General features: G+C 45.4%; 1 protein-coding gene across 6 annotated transcripts in view; it reads left to right on the top strand.

Moving 5' to 3' along the window:
- Znf536 (zinc finger protein 536) overlaps positions 1-18112 on the top strand; it is a 436688-nt gene that overhangs the window by 55029 nt on the left and 363547 nt on the right. For all 6 annotated transcript variants that reach the window (XM_048791005.1, XM_048791009.1, XM_048791007.1 and 3 more), the window contains exon 2: positions 123-192. The gene's annotated coding sequence lies outside the window, so the exon portion shown is untranslated. The remainder of the gene's footprint in view (positions 1-122; positions 193-18112) is intronic.

Genomic DNA, 18112 nt, shown 5'->3' with positions numbered 1-18112 from the left:
GGGGGGGGCTACTTAATATTTTCAGGATCTCAAGTAACCCAGCAAATCGTTACCTTGAACGAATGCTTATTGAAGTCTATGTGTTTGACATTTAAAGTTTCTAACAGGTTTTATTTTTGCAGTTCCTGACCACCACGGCTTTAAGAATATCCTTGACCCAGGAGGGAGCCTCATTGCTTTAAGACTTGCCGGGTAAGGATCATCGCTTTGTAGCTTGTTGAAACTTGTGTCTGTCTGTGCGTCTGTGGGGGAGTCTAGGCTGTCTTCTTTGGGTTTGTGCTGAGTAAAGAGTCTTCCTAGGTTCTCCCTTTTACTCTGAGGGTGGGGGGCCTGCAAAGAAACTTCCAGACTCCAGAGTCTCCGGGAGGGAGAAAGGGTTCCAGGTCTGCTGGGTGGGGTAAACATGCAGCACTAAGATGTGCTCCTGAGGCTCAGAAAGGGGCAAAGTCCTCCAAGGGCGACTTCTTTCTCTCTGGAGTGACACCCTGAGTCACTGCTCATTGACCAGCTGGTAACCTGGAGTCAGAGCTGGTGACCTGGTGAGGCTGCTGTAAGCCAGGTGACCCCATGTGAGCACCACCTGGGTGCCATCCTGTCCCCATTGCTCACCCTGTGATTTGGTGGGCTGGCCCAGCGCACCTCTGTGTTTATCATCTCCATCAGACTCAAGATCACACACTCAGCGATGGAGCAGATTCCCGCCATAGAGGCCGATGATAACAGCTTAAAATCAAATGCGGCAGGAAGGGCCGGTGCATGGACTCGATGCCTTCCGTGACCCCCTGTGAGGCTGCCCCTGATATCTCTGTAAACTCACCCTCAGATCTAATTATCGGAGCCCACCTTCTCCTGACCATGCATCTCTGAGGTCACTCCATAAACCAGGGAAATTGATAGTGGAATTATGCACTCAGAAATTAATTTTATATTGTACTGAATATATATATTTTTTTATTGTGACTTTATCTTGTTGGAAAAGTGCTTACTTCGATTTTGTGGATATTACTGACCGAGGATTACTTTTATTTTGGTTTTTACACAACAGTTATATTAGAAATTTGCTGTTTTATTCTTACCTTCTTAGTAAAAATCCTTTTATCACACAATGGGTAATTTATATCCATTACCAGGCCTTTCAATCCTTTTCAGTGGGGCTGTCAGTGCCGTTGGCACAGTAATGATTAATGTGATCTAATAATAGTGTGCCATTATATTACCTTAGTAAAACATGTACCAACATCCTATTCGGATCTACCAAATTCATAGCTTCCTATAATATTTTTGTTGAAAGACAGGATTACTATTTTTCAAAGCTGATTTTTTCCCCTTTAACATATTTAATGAAATTCACAATTCTTTGCCTTAGTAATCCCAGGCATGTGATTGGGCTTGATGGGTGAATTCTACATTTGTAGGCACCATTGTGATTTGTCAAATAGAAGGTTTGACAGTCCCAGTGATCTGCCATGGAGATTATTTTGTTTTTGTTGGGCCAGGGTTATTTTGCCTTGAATTAAAAAAAAAAAAAAAGCTGAGTTTCCAGTCCCTTCAGACTTGTAATAAAGAAGGTGCATTTTAGATCAAAAGGCAGAAGAGGAAATAATTTGGCTCAAAGTTGCTTTTCTTTCCTCAATCTGTTTTGTCCTTTTTTCGGTCACCTGCCTCAGTTTGCTGGCACACAGGTGGGGTGGCAGAGACGCAGAAGCAGTGTCTTACCACTTTCCCAGCAATTTCTCCATCCGTACCTTCCCCTAGCTTTGGGCTAGCCTGTCCGGGTCTGACACAGGGTTTCTTCATCAGCATTGGCTCTATTGATATTTGGGGCTGGATAATTCTTTGGTGTGGGAAGCTGTCACGTGTGTGGTAGGAGATTTAGCAACATCCCTGGCCTTTACCCATGAGAGGCCAGGGGCACACCCCTTTCCGCCCACTGTGACACCCAGTGCATCTCCAGGAATCCCCAAGTATCCCCTGGGGAGGGGATCCAATCAGCCCTTTTGAGAGAACCGTTGGTCTAAGGTGACACAGGCACAGCAGGCATGTTGGGGTGTTTGGGGTCTTCCCGTCACAGCTGCTGAGTTTCACGGTGTTTCTTGAACATCTTCGGCTTTGGGAGAGAGGGCACACACTGTTTCCTTTTCTTGGCTGATACACGGTCCTCTTCTTTCTCCCTCCTCTTCTGCCACAGAGCCTGGCCCCAGTAAGGTCCTGGATCTTCGCTTCTTCCACTTAAATCCCATTATAATCACGCTCATGATTGATAACATTCCACCTTTTCAAAGGGCTTTAAAATCTGTGTCAACCAAGGATGACATTATTGTAGAGCCAGAGAGATGTATTCAAACAATTACACACTCCAGTCAAAGTGGGGAGGTTTGTCCTTCTGGGGGGGGGGAGGCGGTGCTTTGTGATGTGGCTTTAGCCAGAGCCTCGGCCCCGGAACAGCCCCAGAAACCTTCAGCAAGAAAATAAATGGGAAGAAACAGGTTTTGCTCTTGATACCACTCAGCTCTGACAGCGGCTTGGATATTTGGGCTTCTTAGGGCTAGAGTGTTGGCAACAGGGCAGGGAAGAGGGGGAGGAAGGTGTTGAGCAGGGCAGAGAAAAAGAGAAAGAGAGAGAGAGAGAGAGAGAGAGAGAGAGAGAGAGAGAGAGATCTCCTTGTTTTTGATTCAGAACAAAAATTACTGTTGCAACATTGGCTCCAAATATGCAATCAACTGAAATCAGGAAAAGTATTTGAATACAAAATTTATATTGAAATACTTGAATCTTGATATGTGTGCACCCACATACATGTATATATTTAAATCAAGGATAGAGAAGATGAGAAATAAAGCTTTTGTCATAAAAATATTGCCTGCAGTATTTACCCTCAGATGATTCTGCCACATTGGAATACATTTTTGAACCATTAACATTTTCCATATGAGACACTCTTGTTTGTTTTTACAACTGATCTTTGATGATAACAACAAATGAGCAAATGGATTTAATTTACCTTTGTGTTAGGAAGATTCCAAATATGTTGTGATGTGTGTTGCAGGAAAGCTTTTTGGTGACCTGCTCCTTCTTTGCCTATTTCTGGTCTGTTTCCCCTACTGCGGTGGTGTGCCTGGTGAGGACTGGGACCTTTTATGTTCAGTGTTAACCTCCCTAGTTCCTGGAATCATGCCTAAAATACAGTAGGTTCTCCATAAAGAATATAATCGGTAGATGGAAGGATGGGTGAGTGGATGGGTAGATGGCTGGGTAGATGGATGATTGGTGGATGGATGGATGGGTAGGTGGAGAGATGAAGGAATGGCCAGATGGGTGGGAGATAGGATTCTATCTCCAGCTCTAATATAAACCTTACAATAGTGGGCCCAGTTGGCCAAAGAAAATACCTATTTTGCCATGTCTTCACCCCATGGCCTCCCAATTTTTTTAAAAATTTCAAAATGGCCAGTTATAGAAAGGCATTCTCATTATCTCTTCTTTGCAATCCAGTTTTTTTAAAAAATAGAAAAGAAAAACATGTCTAAGATCATGCTAGGCAAACTCTGTGAGCTGAAAACCACTTTGTTGTAAAAATATGTTTAAAAGTCTCGTAGGGCATACGTATGGATGACCTGGACTGAAGACATGGAGACAAAGCAGGAGAAGGTGACCGCTCTCAAAGTAGAACATGGATGAGGAATTCATGAGTCTCAGAAAACTGGGCCTCCCATCTTGTCCTTGTGACCGAATGACCATCTCCTGGGCAAAACTGTAGCATACAGTATATTTCATGTATTTTAGAGGCTTTAGTGTGTCCTCTTCAGACTCATCACGCTTGATATTCTTGAAAAAAAAAAGATTGATGAAAGTATAGAGTTGACCATCTTTAGAAGATTGACTGAGACTCTGGGGAGTAGGATCCCCAATCCCCAGGCATGGTGTATACAATGTAACCATCTACTAGGAAACAGCTCATGTGATGAGAATGGTCCTGGTCACCCCATCCTTGACTGTCAAATTATGGAGCAATGGACATCATGGCAGTACCAGTGAGAAAATAATGAAGAGGATAGAGAGATTAACTAGTTGCCATTCCAGGCCTGGAAACCTGTAAAAAACATGCGTGCTCTGGACCCAGATTTCCCAGGTTGGAATGCTGACTTAGGACTCACGTACTACACGAGCATGTCACTGGACTTACACCTCAATTTTCTCATCTGTAAATTGGGAATAACAGCAATGGCAGTGCAATAGATCACACTCTGTGATACACTTCACAGTGGGGCTAAGTAGGCATTTAATAAATGTGAGTTGCTGTTATTATTTTCATTTTTTTTCCATTCAGTAATTTTTTTGTTCTTTTCTCCCTCTCGACTCAAAATTAATGAAAGTGTAGATCATTTTCAGGTAATTAACTTTTTCTCCTCTGGCTCATACCAGGGCTAGGAACCCCCAGACATTGCCAGGCATGTGGTCTCCCCAGCACCCTCTGGGGACCTTGGTTAGCGAGTTCAGAGGGTGTCAGAAAGGCTGGTGAGTTTCTTAAGCCAGTTTCTCAGTCCCGTTTCCTCTGTGAAGGCGTGCTGTTGACACACCACTGGGGGTTTGGGATTTACGTGGTGTGTGGGGAGTGCATTTCTGGGATGGAAGCCACGTGGTCACTGTGGGTGGGAACCGCCTGCTCTTGACAGGGAGGGGACACTCATGGTTTCGCTCTTCCATCCCCTCGCAAGTGAGTGTGCTCCACATCACGGCCCAGTTTTATATTTTTAGATTCCACTGAAATATAATGTTTTGCTTTTGGTTTATTATGTATGCAAGTATCTTGCTGATAAATTACATGTGTAATTGTACCATCGTAACCACTGCTAGTCAGCGACAACATATAATTAAACTCACCCTTGTAGTCATTGAACTTTTCTGTCCCTGACAAGATCATTGACCACTCCAAGGAGGGTGTACCTCCATACAGGAGCCATGTAAGTGCCTGAGTGGCCTAATTGCCCCTGACCCCTGGCCCCCAGGGCGCCCCCCGTGCACCCCAGCATGGGCCCATCAGCACGCACAGGCAGTCTTCCTTTGGACGGGGGTGTGAGATGCAAAGGTTGGATTGTAAGGCTCAGGGATATCTCTCTCTTTATTTTTGTGTCTATGCCCAGATGATTATTGGCTCCAGGGTGGGTGCTTGGCAAGGCTTGAAAGAGTACGTCTTAGAAATATCTTTATGTGCCTTGGAGCACTCTTTTCACGTGTAATCCTGATACCCTTCCACTCATTTTTCCTCTTTTTGAGGTGTACACTGTGCTGTTTTTATGCCCCCAGGCTAAGGATTGGTCAGCTATGGCCTTTCAGTCATAGAGAGCACACTGCCCATTTTACTTTTATGACGTTTAAGAATTTAAAGAAAATTGCTGTGAAATACACAGAACATAAAATTTACCATCTTGGTCATTTTAAAGTATGCAGTTTAAAATGTTTGGTGACGATCACATCATTGTGCAACCATCACTACCAACCATCAACAGAACTTTTGATCTTCCCAAATGGCAATGCTGTAGCCAAGGGACAACTCCCTGTTCTCCCCACCCCCAACCCCTGCACTGGCTGTCCTACTCTCTGTCTCTAGGAATGTGTCTACTGTAGGTTATTTCATATAAGTGGAACCATATAGTATTTAGTCTTTTGGGTGGCAGTATTTAGCTTAGCATCATGTCCTCAAAGTTTATCTATGCTGCAGTACTTGAAAGGATTTCTTTCTTTTTAAAGGCCAAATAACATTCCCTTGTAGGTAGAGACCACATTTTCTTCATCCACTCACCCATGGATGGACATTTGGGTGTCTTCCACTCATAGCTATTGTGACTAGTGCTGCCATGAGCCTGGGTTGACCCATTTCTTTAAGACTCAGCTCTCAGTTCTTTTGGGGATTCGCCCTGGTCTGTGGTTGCTTTCAAGCTGTACAGTGGCAGAGTTGGGTAGTTGTCACCACCCTGCAGAGTCAAAAATATTCATCACCTGACCCTAAACTGGGAATGTTTGCCAGCCCCTCCTGAGGGTAAGAGCTTTCTACCCTCAGAAATCCACTCTGTAAAGAAACTGAGCATCAGCAAAGACAAGCTACTTGTACAAGCCACATGTCTGAAAAATGGAGGGAGAAAGGACGCATGTGCCTGTCCCTGTGTCTCCCAGTCTTGCATTCCTTGCCACCCCTTTAAATGTAATCATTCATTTTTTTGGGCGGGGGGTACCCCAGGGATTGAACTCAGGGGCACTTGACCACTGAGCCACATCCCCACCCCTATTTTGTGTTTTATATAGAGACAGGGTCTCACTGAGTTGCTTAGCACCTCATTGTTGCTGAGGCTATCATTGAACTCACGATCCTCCTGTCTCAGCCTCCCGAGCTGCTGGGATCAATCAAAGATTGCTCTTTGCAGGGAACTGGAATTTTTAGTAAGTCTAAGGTCAGCTCAGGTGGAGAAAAAAATTATACTAAAATATGATATTGTCATTGGGAGAAGTGATAAATTGAGAGACAAGATAGAAATTGGAGGAGGCATTAGGTAACTGAATCTTCCTTTCTTTCTTAAATGAAGTGTTTTGGGGTAGTGTCAGGAATCCACCTCGTGCAGGCTGGGCAAACACTCTACCACCTACCACCGAGCTACACCCACAGCTTAATTATATGTAAATTGTCAAACCCAAGCCCTGCATTTTATGGCAAGATGGGAGCTTTCAATTCTGCTGAAGAAGGCAATGGTTTCAGGGTGCTGGCCTGCCCACGTGCACAACACTTCCTTGGGATTAGAGGGAAAGCTAAGTCAATGGATAACTTCTTCTTGCATTAGAAAATGAATTATTATTCAATGGAATATACTCAGCCCTAAAGAAGAATGAAGTTATGGCATTTGTAGGTAAATGGATGGAACTAGAGAATATCATGCTAAGTGAAATAAGCCAATCCCCCCCAAAACCAAAAGCCTCATGTTTTCTCTGATAAGTGGATGCTGATCCGTAGTGGGGTCGGGGGACAGGGAAGAATGAAGGAACTTTGGTTTGTGTAGAGGGGAGTCAGGGGAGGAGTGGGGTTGTGGGGATGGGAAGGACGATAGAAAGAGACAGACAGTATTACCCTCCATACATGTATAATTACACTAGAAGAGTGACTCTGAACCTTGTACAGCCAGAGGAACGAGAAGTTGTGCTCCATTTGTGTACTATGTGTCAAAATGCATTCTACTGGAAAACAAATAAATAAATAAATTGTTTATTACTACCATCATCGAGGGAGAAGAAAACTGGGGTATACCAGGGGATGTCTTGGTAGATCCTTTTCAGCCACATGCTGTTTGGAAAGAATCCTGGCATAGACACTGTTGCCCTTAGCTGGTTTTACATATTTGTATGCACTTTCTAAATGCAGAGATCTGCTTTCCTGTTTCTCAGAGACAGTCTTGGGCACTCCCTAGGTCTCACAGGCTCAGAAGTCAGTTGGCACACAGTTGCTAGTAAGGGGCAGGCTGTACTCTCTCTGCCTCCTCCCCTCCTCACCGCCTTCTCCACCCACCAGGGTGAGTGGACTTTGGTACCAGGAGCCTTCTGATAGTTCTTGATACAGAACACAAAGCATGGATAGTTATTTGTTCTTTCCTCAATGGAGAGAAAAGTCTTAGCTGATTTTACATATTTGTATGCACTATGGAAATATTCTATCCATCCCCAGTATGGAGAGGATGCTGGAGGGGGGCCCTTGGGAATGGTTGGTCTTGAGCCTACTTCATGCAAAAGTGTTAGTTCCTGGCTCTCCTTTTCGGTTTGGGAATGCGTGACACCTCCCCCCAGTGACTACGGCCTTTCAACAATGGGCTTCACGTGGTCCCAGTGGGAAGCACAACAGTGTTTTTCATGAACTTTTGGCTGTGGTTTTAAGTCCAGCAGAGCTGCACCCTTACCCTTACAGCTTTCTGGCTCAATTCATCTGACACAATGGAGAGTAGGATAATCTGAGTTGTAGGATGATAATGTGATGGGCATGTTAGCACATTGCAAGAAAGACAGCCATGACTTTGGATTTTGAATTTCATCCTTGGAAATTTGCAGTATTGCTCCAAGCACAGGGCCTGTACCTAGTAGGTAGTTGGTAGGTATTTGAGGAATGAATGAGTATGGTGATTATTCTGTGCCTGAGATTAAGTGGGAGCAATGTGTGATGTCTTATGCTCATGTGTTTTGGAAATAGGGATGTCTATGGCCTTTTATCTGTTTTAAGATTAGGTCTTGGCCTGGTGTAGCCTCTGCCTGCCTGGTAGCCCAGTAGGTGGTGGTCACAGAGCTCACAATCTCATCTGACCTCGACTTTGCTGCCTTTGGTTCTTTCAGTATTTCTTGACAACTAGTGCTCTGTGTCTATCCAGGGTCTCTATGCTCAGTCCTAGTGAGTGGGATGTGGCCCCTAATATTGAGAAGCTTGCTGCCCAGAGGGGAAGGAACTTTCTCAGGGGAGGGGTGCGTGTGTGTGTGTGTGTGTGTGTGTTTAAATATGACTTCAATATTTCTAGAAATATGATATTCCTCCAAGTATTGCCAGGACTCCAGAAATAAGACATTGAGTGCAAATGACCTAGAAGCAGTTTGGGGACAGTTCAGTGGGGTGGCCACCAACCCTTCTCTCTCTGAGGCCTCAGGATTGCAGACTGAGAGAATGTTCTAAGGGAAGGCTGAGGCAAACCTGCTCAGATGGAGGCTGTGGGGGTGTGGAAAGGAGACATGGTTCTGGAGTAAAGAAACTGTTCCAACCCTTGATCTGCTGCTGTCAGCCTGGGTGACCTTGAGAAGTCTCAGGACGATACAACCGCAGATTCCTACCTGGAGGGTGAGTGCTTTGGGCCACATGGTGCCTTAGGTTCTTTGCAGTTTTTATACAGAATAACCTAGATAAAGGTGTCAGGATGTACATGCAAAGCCCCTGGGATCTTGGTAAAATGTAGATTCCAATTCAGTAGGCCTGGGGGAGCAGAGGTTCCACATACTTAACAGATTCTCAGGCAACTCTGTGCTGCTGGCCCTTGGACCACACTTTGAGTAATAAGGACTGTGATGGTGGCTCTTTACCTTACCGGCCAATTTAGAATTACTTGGAGAGATTTTTAAGACTCACCAATGTCTGGGTCTCACCCAAACCAGTCAAATCATGAACTAGCTTGTAGAGAGTGGGGTAACTTGGAGAGCCCTCTTCATATATAACGAGGGCATGGACCACTGGTGTAGTGGAATGAATCTCCAACTTCATCAGGCACCAGAATCTCCTGGAGAAATTGTGGCAAAACACTTTGGGCCCCACCTCAAATTTTTCCATCCAGAAGTTCCAGGGGTAGGATATAGGAACTTGAATTTCTAACAAGTTCTGCATAGCAGCTGATGCTGCTGGTCCAGGGGCTGAACTTTGAGAAACTTCACTTTCATGTAATCAGCTAAGTCATTAAACAGAGATCTGGAGGGAGCTGGAGCTGGTGGGTCCAGGACACCCAGAGCCCTCCGTCCAGGGTCACTCTGTGCACATCTGTTTTATATTTGCCTTGGTAAACTTTTGTTAGAAAAAAAGATTTGTGGGTAGAAGACAAATGTTTAAAAACCTCTGGTAAACACAAGACTTTTAATCCTGGGGATGGTGAATGCTGACTCTGAAACCAGGTAGGCTCCTTGTTCACCCTGTTGCCAGACGTGGCCATGACAGCCCCTAATCCTGCCCTGCCCTGCAGCGAGTGTTTCACATGCTGAAGTCCTAGCTTCCTCTTGCACAGGAGTGCTCACACCTTGTGTGAGGCTTCCATGGGGCCTGGCCTGGTGCTGGGCAGCTCAGCCTCTGATGACATCAAATGTGTGCAGCTGCTAGTGCCTATTGCCCGTGGGTGTCAAGCGCTGTTCTCATTTGATATGCATGATCTCATTTAATTCTTGCAACGACCTCATGAAATGAGTGCTGCCATTATCCCATTTCAAAGATGAGCATTTGGTGTTGCCTCCCGGGTGTGGAAGAGAGCAGTAGCACTGGTTAAGCTACAGGACAGTGAGACCCACTGACAGGTCAGGGCCATGGAGTACAGTGTTGACAGCTTTGTCCAGGTCCCACTGTCTGGGTCCAGGTGACAGAGCTCAGAGGTCCTGAATACCCAGGGCAGCCCTCTCCTTGGGAGAGGTCACTGTGGCTGTCTCTTCTTGGTCCAAGTCCCAAATGTCCAATACCTCCTGGCCAGTGAGTTTCCTCTTGGGCGAAGCCCTTCTGTTTGGCCCTTGATTGTATAGAATAGTCTGGGAGGAGATTCTGGGAGTCATCCAGGGCCTGTCTGGGAGGGGCGGGTGGATCTCTTCAAAGTCCACGTTCTGTTTCTGCAGCTTGCTTCCAGCATCCCCGGGGGATTAGGAATGCGTCCACCACAACAGCTTCTTGCTGAGACTGTGCCAGAGCTAGCTCTTCTCCCTGCTCACCCAGTGGGCTCAGTTCAGAGGTGGGGGGCCTCCCTGCTAGGAGGAAGGGAGGCACAGATAAACATGTGGTCTTCCAATGACAGTTGGCCCTATTGGTCAGGTAAATATGGCAATATCCTTTAACCCTCATTTGAGCCACCTGTCATCTTTGTATTTGTTCCGGGTTCCTCTGATGTGTGTTGGGCCTAAGTGTTTATAACTGGTGTCAGCAGCAGAGAGAAGGTGAGAGCCAAGCTTACTGAGGAAAGCTGAGTTGTGTGAGATGTCTCCAAATCAGGCACAAGATCCTCACCAAGAAGACCCTTCCATATATCCAGAACTATGCTGCTTCCCTGTGTACTTGATACTGAGACCCTCCATCTTCAGAAATGTCCTGAAGTGCAGTTCAACACCAAACCTAAGGATCTTCCCTTCAATGTGTCCGTGTTCTGTCTCCAACTTAAAAGTAGATGGATTTAGCGAAAGGCTGATTTGGAGACTCTACTGTGATTGCTATTGGGCACCTGGTTACCAAAGTCTTTCTAGATGTAATTACATAATCTCTTAGTATGCCCAGCAATGATATGTGGGGTAAAGTTTAAATCCAGTTTAATGGACTATCTACTTAGGTGCTTTTGTTAAGAGAATGTTTTTGATCCTGACCTAAGCCACTTTAAAAAAAAAAATGCTTGAAGGCTTTATTCCTGAACTAAAACAAAACAAAACAAAACAGACCCAAAATGACAACAACAAATAAGCAAAAAAACCTGTTCAAGTGAGGTGGCTCAGGTGTTTTTAAATCTTGGAGCTGTGTCTCTCTCAAATCGTGTTTCCCAGCACACACATAACTGTGATCTACCAGGGGTGGCTTGGCACTCCATTTTTTTTTTTTTTTCTGCAGGGTCACATAGGATGCAAGTGACCTGCAAATATTATCCTAGGATTTGTAGAGAGAATGTCAGCTCAGGTTAAGGAGTGGCTGTGTACTGGGGGAAAGGCAGCCCTTTCTCAGGGATAAATGAATAGCCTGTGGGGTGAGCCCACCTTTATGGTAATACATGCCATCTGGCATGGGGGCTTAGGTGGCAGGCATCAGGAGCCACTGGCCTTGCACAGTGACCTTGTGAATTAAGTTTCCCCCGTAAACCTTGTGCCCCTCTTTCAGGAATTCTACCAGGTCCTTCCCCAAACCCTTTCCCCTTTAGAATATTGGGCAAATTCCAGTCACCTATTAGAAATGGAAGACACATGGCCACAAATTCTGGGTGGAACCCAGCTCCTTGATTACATCTGGACCAGAGAGGCATGGGCATGCCCAGTGTCCTCATGTGGTCCTCACCCTGCGTCACCAGCTGTGTAAGGGGACCGTGTCTTCCTTTACCTTGCCATACAGCATCGAGGACTGGGGAAACCCAGGGTCATGTGCAGCCCAGAGTGTAGACGTGGAAGTTCCATTTCGAGTCTGGGGTTTCTCCAAGGGAGGTCCTATGGGGTCAGGGTGGCTGTGTCTTCCATTGTGCCCCTTCAGGCTCTTGAGTACAAATCTCCTGGTGATCATTTAAATGAACATTTCCTGTTAGTGTTAGCTTTGGGATGGACAGCCTTACAGGAACCCAGAGCTGTTGAAAGTTCTCTGGAAGAACAGTGATGCTGACTCCTCCATCCTGTCTCATTCCAAAGAAACTTTTCTGGAGTCAGGGAGCGTAGGACCAGGGAGTAGATTACAGGCTGATTTCAGAATTGCTGAAGGAAAGCGTTTCAAGGGTAGGCCTCAGACCTAGAGGCATATGGGTCTGGGTTGTGGCCTGGGAATCTTCATTTCCCACAAGCTCCTTTGGCAATGCAGAAGGGCCCAGGATTATATAACACTGAACCTATATTTTGGCAGGTGGACCCCAGAAGGCTGGATTCTGGTATTTTTTTTTTTCTTTTTCAGTTACAGGACTCTGGGTCAAATGTTTTGAGTTCCTGGATCTCAATTTTCTTACCAATAAGAAGAGAAATTAGATCTATATGATTCCTAAGAGTCTGTCCAGTTCTGAGGTTTCTAGCACATTAAAAACGATCTGCATTTCAGGCCTGGTAAATTACATTTGCCCCTGAAGGGGGCCTGGATAAGAGGGAGAATCTACAACCAGAGAGTGTGGGCAAGACCAAGGTTATAAAGGTGGTCTCCGTGAGAGCATCATTTGTATTTATTGAAAATTGTTCATCTTAATAACCCTGGATGCTTCCTGGATTAAAAAAAAAGATCATAATCTTCTGTAAATTATGAATACCTTGAAATTCACAAATTCTCTCACTTTGTGATTGGCAACATTAAATGGCAACAGCTCATTTAAATAAGCAACATCTGGACATTATTATTTTTAGGGATTTTTTTCATCTGTTGATTTAGAAATCTGGGGCCCTTATGAATCTTGCATGAATATTCTTTTATATTCACATCTACCATCAAGACACAAAGAAATAGCCAAAAAACATCGTCCAGTGATTCTTTGATGCAATGCATGTGTTTTTTTAAACAACAAATCCATTGTGAATGAGAGAAGATATAAAATAGGCTGCCTGTGAGTGTAGGTGGAGGGAGAAGCTTGATCTTCTAAGAGCCAGAATAACTGACAATTCAAAGCCACATTAGAGAGGAAGCTCTGATTTTATATATAATAATATAACATTTTAAAATAACAATATAATTTTGGACTGATGATATCAGAATATGGTATTCACTATTTCTCAGAATAATCCAATTTAGAACAATGTATTCTGAGCAGGTTTGGTAAAAATAGAAAATCTATCATCCCATGGTATAAGATAATGCATTAATTTTTATGTGTGAGTTATGAAGATGTACAACTCGGTTAAGAGTTAGGATAAACATAATATTCCTTAATTAATCCATTATGCCACGGTACACATGTGCCATTTTTATTACCTTAAAAATGAAAAATGTCAAAAAAAGGAAATTGCTGCTTTTTTATATCAAAAAAGCCTTTTTTTGAAAAATCATAAAATGTCTAATCTAATTCACCATATAATACTAATGAGCTTAACAAGCCATCTCAATGCACAGTTTAGGATAAAAGGTCATCAGTTTCTGGCAGTCAAATCCCTGTACTTTTCAGATGAGGCAAAACCTCTCAGCACCAAATATCGGAAATGGCATTTGTGATTAGAAGCGTTATTAATAGCTATTTGTTATTAACATAGCGGAGCCGTTTTAGAAATTTATATTCTACTCTCCTTGCATTTTCTAAATCTTATGGTTACAGATGCCAAGATCATTTGTGGACTTTGGGCAGATCTTTCCCCGGGAATCTGCTTAACTTTTTGCCCATCTCTGTTCTGGGTGATGTTGAATAGGGAACACACACACACACACACACACACTCACACACATGCATGCACATGCACACACATGGTGCTTTCTGTTTGACACCCCTTTAATTTCCTCCAATAGCTCTGAGTCCCTTACACTTATTTCCTGGCGACTGTCTGATGTCCGAGCAGCGTTCCTGTCTTCCCTATGTGTCAGTGTCATCTGCCCGCTTTCTTTTGTCTCGTCATAGAACAGGCCATTTGCAGGCACACTGCCGGCACCTTCGGCAATGGTACACACGGCGGCTTCAGCCAGCCTTGTTATGGAAAAGAATGGCCCGGTGGGTTGAGGGAATGGCCAACGGCGGACTAGAATCACGAAGCTGAAAGTAATATTGCCGACTGGAGGTCATTTTTCCCAACTGAGGGGCAATAGTTTGCCACTATAAACTGCACATTGCAGTCAGTATATGTTTTATTAAACCATTTAAGGAACTTGGGAGCCATTTCATTTAAACTTCCTGCTTGATGTAGCTCAGGGCAGAGCCCAGAGCAGCTTACAAAAGAGGCCTAGAGTAATTTGCAGAAGAAATACCCTGCACGCCCAGCAGGATGCACCGCAACTGGGGGAGCCTGGCCCCGGCCTGGACCCAGTGCATAGAGAACTCAGTGCTTGAGCACACGGCGCCTGTGCCTGGGTGCGCATGCGTGTGTGGGTTCTAGTCCCAGCTCTGCCACTAACTAGCTCTGTAACCTTGGTCTAATCTCTTAGCCTCTCTAGGACCAGTTCCTGTTGCTGGGAAAGGAGGAGATGTTGGATTTGATGCAAGAGGCAGCTCAGGGATTCTATGAAATGCTGGGTCATCAGAGGGTCACCCCTGAAACTGGGGTTCTGGACCCTCATTGGGTCCTGGCCATCACAGTGGAAGAAAGTCAGCCTTTGTTCTTGCCCTGCCGGAGAAGTTCTCCGTTTTGACGGGCCTGGGGGACCGCGACCATGCAGGTCCCATGTTAAATGTGCTGGTTTTGGCAAAGAGCAGGGCAAACAGAAGCAGCAACTTAGTTCTCACATTACACAAAATAACAACAGCAAAAAGCTCTTTGAATGATGCTTTTTTGTCCAAGGAGGTAAGAGATGAGGCAAGTGCTATGTTGGCTCAGAGCACTGGGTGCCAAGGACCACTCTGGCTGTGGTTTGCAGATCTGCTCACTTCTGTCTCTGAAACTCAGTCATACTCTCTGCAGAATGGGGTAGTGGTGGTGACCTTGCTGTTTCCTGTCCTCCTACCAGGGATGTGCCTTGTAAGCTGGAACGTCCTGTAGACGCCATGGATTAATCATTATGGATAACTTTATGATTATAATTTAGCTTCTGAGTTTCCCCTGAATTGATGCCTGTGAATTCTGTGTTCAGTTTGCTCCTGTGAATAAAGGAATGATGAGGTGAGACGTACTTTATCTTTAAGAGTAATGAATAGAATGAAATCAGGCATTTTTGCGTTCTCAGCCCTAACTGGTGGTCTTTAGTAGGTGGCCTTAATTCTACAAAGTTATATAACCAAATCTTTTGTCTAATTGGTAACTATATTTAGGAGGTAGAGAAATATGTGAGCTATTCGTTTCGATTAAATTTTTTATTATGCACTCTGCATTTGGATTGACAACTATTAATATTAAAGAGCTTGGCCAAATTGAAATTTGTATTGCTGGAGAGACTTAAATATAATGTATGATGCTGGGGGAAAAAAAAGCCCAGGGAATATGGGAATTACCAGGTTGGGTGCAGACAGGTCTCTGCCTAGTGCTGATGTGTGCTGAGTCTAAGCAGCCTTCTACATGCTTAGGAGAGATGTGTCAGGGGCTCTGCAAATCCAGTGTCAAGGTTCCAGGAAATGAGATACTTTCATGGAGATGATGCTAAATAAAGATGTAGAGCACGTTTTAGCACATTATACAAATAATTTTTTATAATAACTGTTTGTATACAATATTTTTTCCCAGCACTAATAAGAAGGTTTGAGGGTAAGGCAGAGAACGTCATTCTAAAATAAGATTCATGTATCACCAGTATATCCTAATGATGAAGAAGAGGGAGTCCATTTTTCACCCCCAAGCAGATTGTACTGCTGTTCTGCAAGTCCTCAGGAGCTTGAAGGCCCCATGCGTCCCTTAGGAGACAGGACTCAGCTCGTGGCCATGTGGAGCATGTTCTAGGAGCAGATCAGAGTTTGGCCAGGGGACTTGGACCTGTGAGGTTCTTTTGTCGTTGGGGCTCTGTCCCTTCTGTCTGTGGTATTGCCACATCCAGGGTCCTGTAGGAATTGCACAAAGACCTGGGGGTTCTTCAAACAGGACAGGTGAGATGTCTGAGTCCTCACAGACTCGTGAGATTGATCTGTCCTCAGGCTGGTCTTTGCTTCCCTCCCCGGTTCCCAAGGACAGGGCCATGCCCCTCTCTCCCTGCCCTTGTCCAGTGCCTGTACATAGAGTGTACTCAGTGTGTCCCAAGTGGATCCCTTAGATCTAGTTCACTGGATCTGACTAGCAGAGGAGGGAAAAGGGATAATTTCACACTTGGTTCTATAGTTACTTAGTTGATTCCTTTTCCCTCTGACTGAACTCTCAGCTCTCTGGAGGCGGGCATTTTTCTTTGTGCTATCTGTGATTTTTATGTAATTTGCCCCCATATTGGGAACGGAAATATGAAGGTAGGAAAATCTTCTTGAGTAGGAATGCTCAAAGAATTGGTGGTCTGGGTCAGTGGATTTGATGGACACTAAGGTTTTCATCAGCAAACACTTTTGGTTCTGGATGCTTTGGTTAAGTGTCATTTTAAAGTATTTAGGAGCCTCCAGTTGATGATGGCTTTTCTGAATATCCCAGGTCTCCTGGAATGGGGACGGGGTATGCTATTTTGTATCCCTACTGCTGTCAAGCCTGCTTCAGTGCCCAGATGTGACCCTGTGCTCCTGGAAGGTAGGGCCTGTCCTCGTGTGGTTCCTCCCTCACTGGTTGGCTCAGTGGCTGGCACACCTGTGCCCGTGACAGGTTTGTGTGATACAGAGACAGGGCCAGGCCTGGAGATGCAGGGCAGAGGCAGGTGGCTGACTGCAGGCACACATACCCCAGGAGAGCCTGCAGCAGGTGTTTATTTTCTCTAAGTGTCTGTGGCCAGCTAGGCTCATGGCTTCTCTGGGGAGCAGATAGTCTAGGGGTTGGCTATAAAAAGATAGTCCAGTCACCTGTTTACTTAATGACCCTTTTATTAGCAGGGTTAGAAGACATTGTTGGTGCCTCTCAGTTCACACAGCCACTGGCTCCTATAGCCTGATGGATTCTTGATGCCCGTACAGATGACTGTGCCCGGGGGCTATCTCTCCCCCCAGGGGTACTGACTGCAATAGGGACAGGCCAGAAGTGCTAGGGAGTTGGTGCCTCCAGAGCAGCTGTCACTCAATGGCAGGACGAGAACTGATGGTAGACCATCAGCTTCTTCTCCCACTGGGCAGATGGCATGGGGCTGGGCCCTATTTAGGTCTCAGAGGCCCAATCTGCAGGATTGAGGCCCAGGTGCCCTTTGTCTAGAGACTGCTTAGCCCCCTCTGCACTGGCTCCTTTCTCTCCCCACTTCACTTTTTCACAAGCCTACTGGCTTCTCCTGTGCTGACTTCCTACACAAACCCCTGCATTTGCCCCTTTTCTCAGGGCCTTCTCTGGGGAAACGTGGCTTGAAACCGGGGGTTGGCCTGTAAAACCTGATGGATGCTTTTCATGCTTTGTCCACTTATGCGTTCTTCATTGGAGCCTTCTAGAAGCCCTCGACAGGAGGAAACCAAAGTTGTTGCCCCATTCCACAGGTTAGGCTGAGGCCCAGGGAACTTGTAGGGCCAGGATCTGATTGTTCCCGGTCTCCTGCCCATCTCACTTTGCTGATTCAACAAGGGGGAACCTGGTTGGTGGGCTCCAGGTCATCTCCTGTTGCTTGTGCCCAGAAAGGGGGAGGTGGAGTGAATTCCCTGACTTAGAGATGGCTATGGAGGCAGTTGGGGTTGACAGTGTGGAGACCTGGTTGGGTCCACAAAGTGGTGCTTTGCTACTGTTGAGAATAACAGCAGTAGGGTGAAAGGGCTGTGTGGCACCTTAGAGAGGACGCCAGGCCAGGGCTGGCAGGGCTTTGGCATGTGGATCAGCCAGACTTCATCTCTGAGCATGCTCCTTGCACTGTCTTTCACCCTTAGGGAGAAAATGATGGAGAGTGGAGAGGGGCACATTCTCATGATGGTGCTGGAGGGACGTTCCAGGGCCAAAGGCATGCTTGTATCTATCTGCCTGGGAGTTTGCAAGGATG

Source organism: Marmota marmota, unplaced genomic scaffold, assembly GCF_001458135.2.
Source record: "Marmota marmota marmota unplaced genomic scaffold, marMar, whole genome shotgun sequence".
Lineage (NCBI taxonomy): Eukaryota > Metazoa > Chordata > Mammalia > Rodentia > Sciuridae > Marmota > Marmota marmota.
This window is presented reverse-complemented; position numbering and strand designations above follow the sequence as displayed.